This window comes from Eptesicus fuscus, chromosome 13 (genome assembly GCF_027574615.1).
Source record: "Eptesicus fuscus isolate TK198812 chromosome 13, DD_ASM_mEF_20220401, whole genome shotgun sequence".
NCBI classification, from domain to species: Eukaryota; Metazoa; Chordata; class Mammalia; order Chiroptera; family Vespertilionidae; genus Eptesicus; species Eptesicus fuscus.
In genome coordinates this window covers 45,015,512-45,030,129 of record NC_072485.1, presented here as the reverse complement: position 1 = coordinate 45,030,129, position 14,618 = coordinate 45,015,512, and the positions used below count along the sequence as shown (strand labels likewise).

The following is a 14,618-nucleotide window of genomic DNA, read 5'->3' as shown; positions in this document are numbered from 1 at the left end:
TGGCCCACCAATGATGTTAAAAATATCCAAATGGCTATTGGCAGAAAAAGGTTCCCCACCCCTGTAAGACATAATGCTTACCACCAAAATCTCCATTATTTTCCATAGAATCCTTACACTTGGACTCCCCCACACTGTTTCTGATAAAGTCAGTTCCTTTGTGGTAGATCTTCAGGGCTCTCTATTATTATAAACTTCCTTTTTCCTGGAAAATATCTCTGAGCCAGTGCTATAGCCAAGGGGGAGAGCAGTAGCCTCTAAACTTCTTGGCTTGCCTTTCCAAGGGAGCCAAGTCAAGGACAATGAGGTCCTGGTATTTTTATCCTGCCATTACTGTGGTAGGATTTCCACACCAAGAAGTAGGAATGGGAGGAAGAAAAGAGCCCAAACCTCTCTGCAACATCTCCTGAAACTTAGCCTCTGCAACTCAGAACTATTAAGGATGAGTAATTCTGGCTGCCTGACCCTCCCAGAAAGATACCTTATTTCTTGTCTGGGAGCTGAGGAGAAAGGAAACTAGAACATAAGACTGGATGGGCACAAATTCATTGTCTTGGGTACACATTCTTAGGATATGAGATTTAATGCATAATCTAGAGCAGTGGTTGGCAAATTCATTAGTCAACAAAGCCAAATATAAACAGTACAACGATTGAAATTTCTTTAGAGAGCCAAATTTTTTAAACTTAAACTTCTTCTAATGCCACTTTTTCAAAATATACTCACTCAGGCCGTGGGATTTTGTGGAAGAGTCATACTCAAGGGGCCAGAGTTGCATGTGGCTCACGAGCCGCAGTTTGCCAACCACTGGTCTAGAGGATTGAAAAAGTTCACTAAGGAAACTCACTAAAAGTAGAAAGGCTTGTAGAAGCTTAGTGAGATCAAAATCCCACACTGAGCACAATATAAATACCTGAGTTTTTGGAATAAAGGAAAAAATAAAAGGTGATGGTATGATGGGCATGCTGGAATATTTAAATGGTGTTAGGCCAGAAGACCCACACCCAAAGGAAACAACATTCTCCAAGGCATTAGTAATGTTCAATTGTGGCTCTCGCTCATTAACACTTAAGGAGATGATGAAGCTCAAAAGTAACAGAAATCATGGAGGAGAAACCAAGATGGCGACATAGGTAAACACCTAAACTGCTGCCTCGCACAACAATTTCAAAACTATAGCTAAAAGACAAAATGGACACCATCCAGAACCACAGGAAAGCTGGCTGAGTGGAAATTCTACAACTAGAAAGAAAGAGAAAAGCACATTGAAACTCAGAGGAGCTGCAAAAGGCTGAGGTACAGAGGTGCACGGAGAGGACTGGCAGCTAAGTGTGTGGCTGGCTTTCTCAAGCAGGAAGGAGACGGAAACTCACGACTGCACTGAACTCCAGTTCCGGGTGAGACTCTAGGAATCCAGACTCATTTGGGGGGAATCTGGACAGTCAGGAAAAGAGAAAAGCACACTGAGACTCAGGGGAGCTGTGGAAGGCAGAAGTCTGGAGGCGCGTGCACACAGAGAGGACTGACTATTGAGTGTGCGGCTGGCTTTCTCAAGCAGGAGGTAGTCGGAAGATCATGACTGCACTGGACTTCAGTTCTGGGTGAGACTCTGGGAACCCAGACTCATTCAGGGAGAAACTGGACAGTCTGGCAGTGGGCGAAACTCAAGGGCAGCTTTCTCTCAGAGGTGCTTGCAGTGATTACCAAGGAATACTAAGACCCAGGGGCCTCTTAGGGCAGGGCTGATGGGAAGCCAAGGCTGTCTGCTCCACCCTGAGACTCTGCCTCATCCAAGCTGAGCACAGAGGCTTTTGCAATTTTGCAAGTCTTGTCTCATAAGGCTGTCTCCAGCGCAGAAGATCTCCTAGCATAGACACAGCTGATCCTCACAGCCAATTGGCCTGGAGGTCAATTCCTCCCAGTGGTACCAACAACAATCAAAACTTAACTACAACAAGGCTGTGCACATAGTCCACAAAGGGGTGCACCAAGAGTGTCCATCTCAGGTAACTGGGGAACCTGAGCCACTGGGCCCTATAGGACACCTAGCACACAAAGCTACGCTACCAACTCAGGGAAGCAGCAAAATGCGGAGAGAAAGAAACAGATCACAAATGAAAGAAATGAGGGAAAGCAAAGACTGGATATAGAGTTCAAAACCATGGTTATAAGCTTTTTCAAGAATTTCCTAGAAAAAGGCTGATAAATTTAGTGAGACCCTTGAGGATATGGAAAAGGACCAACTAGAAATTAAACATACAATGACTGAAATAAAAAATATTATACAGAGACCTAACAGCAGACTAGAGGACCACAAGAATCAAGTCAAAGATTTGAAATACAAAGAAGCAAAAAACACTCAACCGAAAAGAAAAAAGAATCCAAAAATTTGAAGATAGTGTAAGGAGCCTCTGGGACAACCTCAAGCATACCAACATCAGAATTATGGGGGTCCCAGAAGAAGAGAGAGAGCAAGATACTGAAAACCTATTTGAAGAAATAATGACCGAAAACTTCCCCCACCTGGTGAAAGAAATAGACTTACAAGTCCATGAAGCGCAGAGGACCCCAAACAAAAGCAATCCAAAGAGGACCACACCAAGACACATCATAATTAAAATGTCAAGAGCAAAAGACAAAGAGAGAATATTAAAAGCAGCAAGAGAAAAACAGTTAGTTACCTACAAGCGAGCACCCATATGATTTTCAGCTGATTTCTGAACAGAAACTATGCAGGCCAGATGGGAGTGGCAAGAAATATTCAAAGTGATGAACAGCAAGAACCTACAACCAAGATTACTCTACCCAGAAAAGCTATCATTCAGAATTGAAGGTCAGATAAAGAGCTTCACAGGGGGGAGGAGAAAAAATGGCGACGGAATAGAGTCGTGTTTGGAGTCTGGTCCTGGGGCGGAGAGTAGGAGCAGCAGAGGTTCGCAGGGGGAGTGTATGTTGGCAAGCCAGGGGACAGCTAAACTCCAGGAGAAGGCGGGGGAGTGCTGGGCAGAGTTCCCCTGACCGTGCAGCACCCACAGGGGCTGGGTCCCCTCCCAGAGCTGCGGGCTCACTGGGCTCCTCGCCATCTTGCAAGGAAAGGAGGATTTTATTGGAAACCTGACTTTCCGCGACAACTGCAAACACTGAACAGCTGCAAGCACCAGAACACCGGTCCCCTATCGGCGCAAACATTCGGATTCAAAGGAACTCTTCACTGCACCACGGAAAGGTCAGATTTCGCCTGAAATAAGGTGTGGTTTCTAATCCCCGCGGTGGAAGGGAAGCGCACGAGCAGCAGGACCAGCAGGAACCAGGAGGTCTGTGCCTAGAAAAATCGGCGGCAGTTGAAGCTGCCGTGATCCGTGAATGTGGAAGGGGGTCCTCTGAGCTGCTAACAGAAGTGACCTCTTAAAAGCAACTCATTTTAATCTGACGAGGAGGGTCAGACTAAGAATTTTCAAAGGAGTGCAGGCTCCTTAGTCTGGCGCACAGACCCACTGTCCGCACACTTGGGCTCTTTCCGACTCTGATTACTAAGCACAATACATAGGAAAACCCAGGTGGAAAAACCCTGAAAGACTGCAGGGGGAAGTTGTTTTTTCGGAACCTGGGGAGCAGAGCTGCGTGTGACCATCGGAGAGGCAGCTCTGAGGCGCACACCTCCACAAACTGGTAGTGAGTGCCATAGAGGGGGAAAAAAAAAAAAAAAAAGCTAGAGAGGCCCGGAAGTCAATTCAGAAACACTGCCACCCAGGGGCTGAAACACTAATTGTCTCTGGTGTAATCAAAAATAAATACGAGAAATTAAGACACGGCGGGCTTAAAAAGCAGGACTGGCTTACAACACTAAGGAGCAGTGGAACGAAGCTGAACTGAAATACCGCCCAGACTGGGAAACAGGCATACCAAACAGAATAATAGAGGAAGTGAATGACAGCTGCTACTGCACATTTTAGTCTTCCTATTTTTTAATTTTAAATTCTTTTTTCAATTTTTTTTTAATTTTTTTATTCTAATTTTTTTATTTTCATTTTTTGCACCTTTTACTTAAGAAACTAAATTTTTTTCTTTTTCCTCACTCGACTTTCATCTTTTTAATTATTACATTTTTATTTTCAATCAGCATTATTATTACTATTATTTTACTTTTTTTTTTAATGTCATTTGATTTTCTCTTCCTTTTATTTTGGGATTAGTGTCCTACATTCTATTTGCATCTTTCCCTTATCCTATCTCAACGCTAACATTATGCCATCACTCTCCTCCTAACCTTTCCCCTTTTGGTCTCCTGTTTATCTTAACCCTTTCTGGCTTTAGATTTTCCCTACTTTTTCAGTTTACCCTCTGCTAAAATTTCACCCTACTTATATATCTAATTCCCAACCCCCTGCTCCAAATCCATACATACCTCTCTCTACGCTACCTTAAAAAAATTTATTTTTCTCTCTGGCCTTTTGTTGTTGTTTGCTTGAATGTTGATTAGATTGAATTTTTATGCTTTTTTATGAGATTGTTTTGATTATTCTTTTTGTTTGTTTGGTTGGTTCTTTTGTTTGCTTTGTTTTTGATTGTTTTTTACTTTTGTTTTCCCTTGCCTCACTTGATATTAGTTGGTGTTGCAGTTTGTATTAATCTCCAGGCTCGTGTTGCTGGAGTTTCCTGGGATTAGTGGTTGTTCTAGTGGAGTTTACTCTCCATATATATAGTCTGTTCCCCTTTTCTCTCTTAGTATTGTTCTTGTCTCTCTTACTTTTTTTTCTTTTATTTTTTTTCTGCTCTTTTCCCAAGTTCAGATTCACACTCTTTTTGTTGTTGTTGTTGTTGTTCTTTCTTTTTACTCTCCCTCTTCCACTCCTAATTTGTCTGTTCCCCTTTTCTCTCTTAGTATTGTTCTTGTCTCTCTTACTTTTTTTTCTTTTATTTTTTTTCTGCTCTTTTCCCAAGTTCAGATTCACACTCTTTGTTGTTGTTGTTGTTGTTGTTCTTTCTTTTTACTCTCCCTCTTCCACTCCCTAATTTGTCTTTCTCTGGTGGTTACCTTTATTGGAGGTTATTAATATCGTGAATACAATTCTCTTCAGTGCCTTGTGCGTTGTGCCTGGTTGTGTTGTATTTTGTACCTTTAAATCAACGCCAGAGAGAGAGAACTATATAACCAGACATCTGGAGAAGAGAGACCATGGGGAGACAAAGAAATAGCCCCCATAGGAAAGAAAAGCAGGCATCACCAGAAAAGGAAGTAAACGAATTAGAGGCAAACAACCTATCAGAGAAAGAATTCAGAGAAATGGTCATAAGGTGGCTGAAAAGGATGGAAGACAAATTCGACAATATGAGTAAGAACCAAGAAGAAATGAAAAATGACATCGCTGCTGTAAAGAACTCAATAGAAAGCATCAAGAGTAGACTAGAAGAAGCAGAGGACCGCATAAGTGAGCTAGAAGACAAGATGGAAAAAAATACCCAATTACAACAGCTTCTAGAAACAAAAATTAGAAAGCATGAGGAGAGCCTAAGGGAACTTCGGGACAACACAAAACAAAACAACATCAGGATAATAGGGGTACCAGAAGGAAAGGAAACGGAGCAAGGAATAGAAAACCTGTTTGAAGAAATAATAACAGAAAACTTCCCTGATATAGGGAAGAAAAAACCCACACAAATCCAAGAAGCTCACAGAGTTCCAAGCAAAATGAACCCCAAAAGACCGACGCCAAGGCACATTATAATTAAGTTGGCAAACACCAATGACAAAGTAAGAATCTTAAAAGTGGCCAGAGAGAGACAGACAGTTACATACAAAGGAACCCTCATCAGACTAGCAACTGATTTCTCAACAGAAACTCATCAGGCCAGAAGGGAATGGAATGAAATATACAAAGTCATGCAAAGGAAGGGTCTCAATCCAAGAATACTGTACCCAGCAAGGCTATCAATCAAAATTGAAGGTGAAATCAGGAGCTTCACAGACAAAAAAGGGCTAAGGGAGTTTATCACCACCAAACCAGCATTGAAAGAAATGCTAAAGGGTCTGCTGTAAAGAAAGAAAGAAAGAAAGAAAGAAAGAAAGAAAGAAAGAAAGAAAGAAAGAAAGAAAGAAAGAAAGAAAGAAAGAAAGAAATGGGAAGCAAAGAAGGAACACAGGGGTATAGAATAAAAATGGCGACAAATAAGTACCTATCAATAATAACTTTAAATGTAAATGGATTGAATGCTCCAATCAAAAGACACAGGGTAACAGATTGGATAAGAAAACAAAACCCATATATCTCCTGTCTACAGGAAACCCACCTCAAAAAAAAGGACGCATACAGACTGAGAGTAAAGGGATGGAAAAAGGTTTTCCAGGCGAATGGAAATGAAAAAAAAGCTGGGGTAGCAATACTTGTATCTGACAAATTAGATCTCAAAGTGAAGGACATAACAAGAGAAAATGAAGGCCACTTCATAATACTAAAGGGAGAAATCCAACAAGAAGAAATAACTCTGGTAAACATATATGCACCCAATACAGGAGCACCAAGATACATTAAAAAACTCCTGGAAGATATCAAAGAAGAGATTGACAGCAATACAATCATAGTAGGAGACTTCAATACCCCACTATCACCATTGGACAAATCCTCTAAACAAAAAATCAGCAAAGAAACATCAATCCTAAATGACTCACTAGACCAGATGGAATTAGTCGACATCTTCAGAATATTTCACCCCAAAGCCACAGAATATACATTCTTCTCAAGTGCACATGGGTCATTTTCAAAGACAGACCATATGTTAGGACATAGGCAAAGTCTCTCCAAATTCAAGAAGATAGAAATCATATCAAGTATCTTCTCAGATCACAGTGGCATAAAACTGGAAATCAACTACAATAAAAACAACCCAAAGAAATCAAACACATGGAGACTAAACAGCATGCTATTAAACCATGACTGGGTTACCAAAGACATCAAGGAAGAAATAAAAAACATCATGGCAACAAATGACAATGAAAACACAACAATCCAAAATCTATGGGACACAGTGAAAGCAGTCCTGAGAGGGAAGTTCATAGCTCTACAAGCCTACTGCAAAAAACAAGAAACAATGGTAATAAATTACCTAACCCAACAACTCAAAGAGTTAGAGAGAGAGCAACAAGAAAAGCCCAGTGTAAGCAGAAGGAAAGAAATAATAAAGATCAGAGCGGAGATAAACAACATAGAGACCAAAGAAACAATACAAAAGATCAACAAAACCAAGAGCTGGTTCTTTGAAAGGATAAACAAGATTGATGAACCTCTAGCCAGGCTCACCAAGAAGCAAAGAGAGAGGACCCAAATAAACAAAATCAGAAATGAAAGAGGTGAAATAACAACAGACCCTGACGAAATACAAAGGATTGTTACAAAATACTATGAACAACTCTATTCCAACAAACTGGACAACCTGGAGGAAATGGACATATTCCTAGACAAATACAACCTTCCAAAACTCAATCAGGAAGAATCTAAACAGCTCAACAGGCAGTAACTATGGAAGAAATTGAGGCAGTCATCAAAAAGCTTCCGGCAAACAAAAGCCCGGGGCCAGACGGCTTCACAGGAGAGTTTTACCAAACTTTCAAGGAAGAACTAAAACCTATCCTCCTCAGACTATTGCAAAAAATTCAAGAGGAAGGAACACTTCCAGGCTCCTTCTATGAAGCCAGCATCACCCTAATACCAAAACCAGATAAAGACAACACAAGGAAAGAGAATTACAGACCAATATCCCTCATGAACATAGATGCCAAAATCCTCAACAAAATCCTAGCAAATCGGCTCCAGCAATACATCAGAAAGATCATACACCATGACCAAGTAGGATTTATCCCAGGAATGCAAGGATGGTACAATATCCACAAATCAATAAATGTGATACATCACATAAACAAATTGAGAGATAAAAATCACATAGTCATATCAATAGATGCAGAAAAAGCATTTGACAAAATCCAACACCCTTTCTTGATAAAAACTCTCAACAAGGTAGGAATAGAAGGATCATACCTCAACATAATAAAAGCTATATATGATAAACCCACAGCAAACATCATACTCAATGGGCAAAAACTAAAACCATTTCCCCTAAAAAAAGGAATAAGACAGGGATGCCCACTCTCACCACTCCTGTTTGACATAGTACTGGAAGTATTAGCTATCGCAATTAGGCAAGAAGAAGAAATAAGAGGCATCCAAATTGGAAAAGAAGAAGTGAAGCTGTCCTTATTTGCAGATGACATGATATTGTACATAAAAAAACCAAAAGATTCCATCAAAAACTAATAGGTTTAAGAAATGAATTCGGCAATGTAGCGGGATACAAAATTAACACCAAGAAATTTATGGCATTTCTATACACCAATAGTGAACTTACAGAAAGAGAGACTAAAAAAGCAATCCCATTTACCATCGCACCAAAAAAATTAAGATACCTAAGAATAAACTTAACTAAGGAGGTAAAAGACCTATACGCGGAAAACTACAGGACACTGAAAAAAGAGATAGAGGAAGACGTAAACAGATGGAAGAACATACCATGTTCATGGATTGGTAGAATCAACATCATGAAAATGTCCATACTACCCAAAGCAATCTACAGATTCAATGCACTCCCCATCAAAATACCAATAGCATATTTCACAGACCTAGAAAGAACTCTCCAAAAATTCATCTGGAATAAAAAAAGACCCCGAATAGCCACAGCAATCCTGAGAAAGAAGAATAAAGTAGGAGGGATCTCAATACCAGATTTCAAGCTGTTTTACAAAGCCACTGTTCTCAAAACAGCCTGGTACTGGCACAAGAACAGACATATAGATCAATGGAACAGAATAGAGAATCCAGATATCGACCCAAACCACTATGCTCAATTAATATTTGACAAAGGAGGCATGAACATACAATGGAGTCAAGACAGTCTCTTCAATAAATGGTGTTGGGAAAATTGGACACACACATGCAAAAAAATGAAACTAGATCACCAACTTACACCATACACAAAAATAAACTCAAAATGGATACAGGACTTAAACATAAGACGGGAAACCATAAAAATACTAGAGGAATCCACAGGCAACAAAATCTCAGACATATGCCAAAAGAACTTCTTCACTGACACTGCCCCTAGGGCAATGGAAGCTAAAGAGAAAATTAACAAATGGGACTACATCAAAATAAAAAGCTTTTTTACAGCAAAAGAAACCATCAACAAAACAACAAGAAAGCCCACTGCATGGGAGAACATATTTGCAAATGCTATCACTGATAAAGGTTTAATCTCCAACATCTACAGGCAGCTTATGCAACTTAATAAAAGGAAGATAAATGATCCAATAAAAAAATGGGCAATGGACCTAAACAGAATATTTTCAAAAGAAGACAGAAGGAAGGCCAAGAGACACATGAAAACATGCTCAAAGTCACTTATTATCCAAGAGATGCAAATCAAAACAACAATGAGGTACCATCTCACACCTGTCAGAATGGCTATCATCAACAAATCAACAAACGACAAGTGTTGGCGAGGATGCGGAGAAAAAGGAACCCTCGTGCACTGCTGGTGGGAATGCAGAATGGTGCAGCCACTATGGAAAACAGTATGGAGTTTCCTCAAAAAACTGAAAATGGAACTCCCATTTGACCCAGTAACCCCACTCCTGGGAATATATCCGAAGAAACTAGAAACACCAATCAGAAAGGATATATGCACCCCTATGTTCATAGCAGCACAATTTACAATAGCTAAGATTTGGAAACAGCCTAGGTGCCCGTCAGCAGATGACTGGATCAGAAAACTGTGGTACATCTACACAATGGAATACTATGCTGCCATAAAAAGAAGGAATTCTCATCATTTGCAGCAACCTGGATGGAATTGGAGAACATTATGCTAAGTGAAATAAGCCAGTCAATGAAAGAAAAATACCACATGATCTCACTCATTTATGGATAATAAAGAACATTATAAACTGATGAACAAAAAGATAGATACAGAGACAGTAAAGCAACAAACAGACTTTCAAATTACAGGGGGAAAGTTAGGGAGAGGTGGGGGAGATAAGAAATCAAACGAAGGACTTGTATGCATGCATATAAGCATAAACAATGGACGCAAAACTCTGGGGGGTGAGGGCATGTATGGGTGTGGGGTGGGGGGGGGCAATGGTAAGATATGTACACATATAATACCTCAATAAAAAAAAAAAAGAGCTTCACAGGTAAGAAAAAACTAAAGGAGTTCATCACCACCAAACCAGTATTATATGAAATGTTGAAAGGTATTCTTTAAGAAGAGGAAGAAGGAAAAAAAGGTAAAGATGAAAATTATGAACAACAAATACATATCCATCAACAAGTGAATCTAAAAATCAAGTCAATAAAAAAATCTGATGAACAGAATAAACTGGTGAATATAATAGAATCAGGGGCATAGAAAGGGAGTGGACTGACAATTCTCAGGGGGAAAAGGGTGTGGGGGGGGTGCGGGAAGAGACTGGACAAAAATCTTACACCTATGGATGAGGACAGTGGGGGGAGGCAAGGGCAGAGGGTGGGATGGGAATCTGGTGGAGGGAAGCTATGGGGGGAAAAAAGAGGAACAATTGTAGTAATCTGAACAATAAAGATTTATTAAATTAAAAAAAAAGAAAGTAACAGAAATCATATGCAAGCACTTAACCACTAGAAACCAGGAGGATGTGATTACCCTAACAAAAGAAACAGGTAGGCAACCAAGAGTCCACTACCACAGGGAGTTGTAACGATGGTTAATAGAACATGGCCTTGATAAAGATTGCTATCATATAAATGGATTTGAACAATGGGATTGTAAGAATGAAGAAACAGTGTGTCCTGCCCTGGCCCATATGGCTCAGTTGGTTGAGCGTTGCCCTGTGCACCAAAAGGTCACTGGTTTGATTCTAGGTCAGGACATATACCCAGGTTTCAGGTTTGATCCCAGGTCCAAGAGGGTGCAGGAGGCAACCAATCAATGTTTCCCTTTCTTTCAATAAAAACATATTTTTCAAAAAGAAGGTGCAAAAAGGAAATAAGGGCTGCATAAGATTCCTACACCTGTTGGAAAAGAGAAGCATTTTTTTGAGAGGTGAGAGAAAGTAGGCCTTCCAGAAGTGACCAGCAGGCAGGAAAGTAAGCAGTGGTCCACACCAAGTTGAGAGCAGTGAATAGGAGCATGAGACAAGGCTGTCAGATGGGTCACTCAGTAGTAAGCAATATTTAGAAAAAGAAAACTGGAGGGTGAAAAAAAAATAGGTAAAACTGATGAGCAGAACAAAAATAAATTTGTTTCTGCATGGCCTTCAGGGTGAGGGCAAGAAGGGTGGGGTCAAATAAGAAAGCCTAAGCCCTGCAAATGATGCCCTTCTTGCCTCAGCATGTAGTTATTCTTGTCTCTAGAGTCACAATAAAACTGGAAATTTTAATGTAAGGTTTACAAATACAGAATGGTAGCCTCACAACCAAATACTGGCCTTCGTAATATCATCACAGAACCTGTCAACCATAAATTTTCCTTGCTCTTCCCCTGACTCCCATTCGAACTACAGCTATCCAACTTATGGCCTTCCATCTTATTTCTGAGGCCCTACTTCAATCATGTGAATTTCCTCTGGAGCTACATGGAACTTGTAGGCCCTTCTCTAACCACCAGATGGCAGTAAAGAACCTTATGAGGACAATTCTGATAGATGTTTTCATTCACTGTTGACTCTTGAGGCCAGATCATTCTTTTTTTGTGGGAGACTGTCCTATGCATAATAGGAAAAGGCCATCCATATTTTTTTCCAGCAGATGAAATAATTTTTACCATTGTCTTTAAAACCTTTAAAGACACTATGTTCTTCATATAAAAACATTAGTACATATGTTTTCTAGATAACGATTATATAGACCCTTTCAGAAAAAATATGGTTTCAGTGAAGGTACTTAGAAAGAGCTCACATCTGGACTGATTCCTAAAACATACCATTTCACCACTGCATCTTTTGGTTCAAACTATAGCTTATTGTCATTAGTACATGTTCCTGTGTTCTTACACATTTGATAATACACATATAGAATGGAGGATTATCAATGTTCTATTGGTTTATCAGCCTTTTCTGCAGGTTCATCAGCAGGTTGAGCAGGCTGTGCCTTTCTCTGTGGCCTTTCTTCAAGGCCTTCCAGGAATGGAAACACATTATCATCATCATTATAAATCATAAACTCCAAGTCTTTACCAACAATTCCAATGGAAACATTCTTCATAGTTAGGTCCTATTCTGTAGGAAGTGTCTCTCTTAAAGCACGCAGATCATGCTTAACCAGTTCATTCAAATTGCATTCCATAAACCCAGAAATATGTCTGTCCAAGTAAGTATGAGCTAATTGAGAATGAGCTCCAATGGACACAGCTCTACAGTCAAAAATAGTTAGCAGAGAGACAGGTTTGAAAAATATGAGGACTCATAACATCATAACCAGGAAAAAGCAGCCCAACACCATACGGTCTTTGGCCATATCTTTGCATTGATATCTGGGTCTTGCTTCCAATTATAGATATAAAAGGAGACACAGGAAGAGGTCTGTCAAATACAAATCTGGAATCCAAACACTCCTGGAGCATAAAATTACATAACAGTCTAGCCCCAGCAGTAAGTTCCACAATTGAGATACCAATATATCAACATGGAGAATTTTTTTCTGGTGAGCTCCAAGTTCTGAGTGTGCTTTCTTCAATGCAACCAACACTGCATAGGTTTTTTTTTTTTATTTCAGACCAACTGTGGCTACACCCTGATTGACATGATGAATCCTGTCCAGAGGACTCCAAACACTGACATTATCACACTGGTTGCAAAACGGTTCCACTATGGGCCTTGCTGTTGCCACCTGCAGACCTGCCCATCAGTGAGCGCTGCCTAAACTACCTCTAGGCCAAGCATGTCAAACTCAAAGGCTAACACAGGCCAAATAAACGAGACATGCAGCTCGCAGGCAGTGAGTTTGACATGTTTGCTGTACGCCATCTAAAGGAAAGTCTGTGCAATCAGATTTTGATGGAATTTTTTAAATCTTTGTTGTTGTTGTTTTATTTTTTTATTGACCTTATTGGGATATGGGTTTCAAGTGTACAACTCAGTAAAACATCACCTGCACACTGCATGATGCGCCCATCGCTTTTAATAATATTTACTCATTGAAAAAACTTTTAATGTGGAAAAACATACAAAAGGAAATTAAAAACACACAAAATCCCACCCCTCAGATAAACTTCTGTGAACAATTTAATGACAATATTTCCAGGCATATGGACACATACTTAAATATGTGTAATAGTGCACATATAATAACATATAGTATACAGACTGTCCTATAATCTCCTTTCCGCTCATAATTTCCTAAGGACACCTTTTAGATAAAAAATATTGGTCTATTTAAAAAATTGTTAATGCCTAAATATACATTTATTTGTACTTAAACAGATCTCTACCAAGTGGCAACCAGGTTCCTAAATGTTCGCTATTATAAACTGCATTGTAATTAACATCTTTGAACATATATCTTTGCACAGGCTGAGATTGACACTGTTTCACACTCAACATTTCTGTGTATCTAGAATTTTGCCAGGACCCAGAGCTTTACAAAGTGAATTAAACATAGATCTTGTTCCCAAGATGTACACAGGCTGTTAGGAAAAATGAACACAGGACAAAATAAAATATGGTAAGTGGCATGGAAATGCAAGGTAGACTGTTAGCCAAAGATGAAGAGAATGTAACTGATTGGGGGTCAGGGATGGCTTCACAGACATAGGCTTCAGAAGAATCAGTATAAAAGTTAGTCTCTACTTTTTTTTCAAATGGTTATTTTATAACAACCATTTATTTAAGTGCCTATTTCCCTGCACTCTGTGTATAGGTGAAGGCCAGCCTTTCCTTCTTCATATGCCCTGTATTTATCATAGGGTCTCATATGTACTGAATCTTCAGTAAAGGGTTGCTGAATGGGTGTATTCATTGTAAACCTTCCTGTCATGAGAGCATCCTCCTGAAAGGAGAGAAGGGAGAATCACATAAGAACAAATAGGCTATGGATAAAAGTTTAAATTTCCTCTCAACTTTCCAAACTCAAAAACAGAAAAGGAAACAGGGATGGGAAAAAAGAGAGAGAAAGAGAAAAAAGGTAAATTAATATATACTTCTCTGGTCCTCTCTTCCCTCTTCTGAAAAGCTCATCCAAGAAGAAATCTGAATGACCTTGCAGAAGGGCACAGTAAAAATCAGATGATATAGAGAAATATTTTACTCTCCTTATTTTAGTCTAGAATGTAATATTCTCTCCCCCCCCCCCATTCATGGTCAGCAGGAGAAAAAAATTAAAGTCTCAATCCAGTTTACACTTAATTCAATCTGACAATTTAAACATCCTATTAGGAAGTGTGTGGTTTCTATTGGAAAAATAATGCTTAATCACTCAGAAGGCCTTTCCTTGAGAAAGGCTTTTCCTGTTGTGGTGGCTGCCACCTGCTGGTCTCCTGAGCATTCTCCTTCATACACCTAATTGCTAAACATTCTGCAGGATATCACTGCTGAATTG

The 14,618-nt window shown here is 39.7% G+C and overlaps 1 pseudogene; it reads right to left on the bottom strand.

Annotated features, from left to right (window-relative positions):
• Positions 1-12,110: 12,110 nt before the first annotated feature.
• Positions 12,111-13,185, bottom strand: LOC103302821 (proteasome subunit alpha type-1-like; annotated as a pseudogene).
• Positions 13,186-14,618: the final 1,433 nt, after the last annotated feature.